We start from the raw sequence: 423 nt of genomic DNA, 5'->3' as shown, positions 1-423 counted from the left end.
TGTCTTTTGACTTTCTTTCTTGTTTGTTTGGTTTTTTTACTTTCTTTCTAAAGACGTTTTTCACCATACAAAAGCTTTAATTTTGATGCAGTTGCATTTATCAATCATATATTTTATGGACTCAAAATTTTGTCTGTTTTTGTTTTTGTTTTTCAGGCAGGATCTCATTCTCTTGCCCAGGTTGGAGTTCCGTGGCTCAATCATGGCACACTGCACCCTTGATCTCCTGGGTTCAAGCAGTCCTCCCACCTCAGTCTCCTGAGTAGCTGGGACCACAGGCACTCGCTACCATGCCCAGCTAATTTTTTAATTTTTTTGTAGAGATGGAGTTCCACTATGTTCTCCAGGCATGGGCAATCTAAAAACAAATAAACAAAAACAAAAAATAAAATGAGATAGGGAGGGGAAGCTCTTTATAAACTA

The sequence above is a fragment of the Mandrillus leucophaeus genome, unplaced genomic scaffold (assembly GCF_000951045.1).
Source record: "Mandrillus leucophaeus isolate KB7577 unplaced genomic scaffold, Mleu.le_1.0 Scaffold925, whole genome shotgun sequence".
In the NCBI taxonomy this organism is placed as follows: Eukaryota; Metazoa; Chordata; class Mammalia; order Primates; family Cercopithecidae; genus Mandrillus; species Mandrillus leucophaeus.
The sequence above is the reverse complement of the archived record's forward strand: the minus strand, read 5'-3'. Positions refer to the sequence as shown.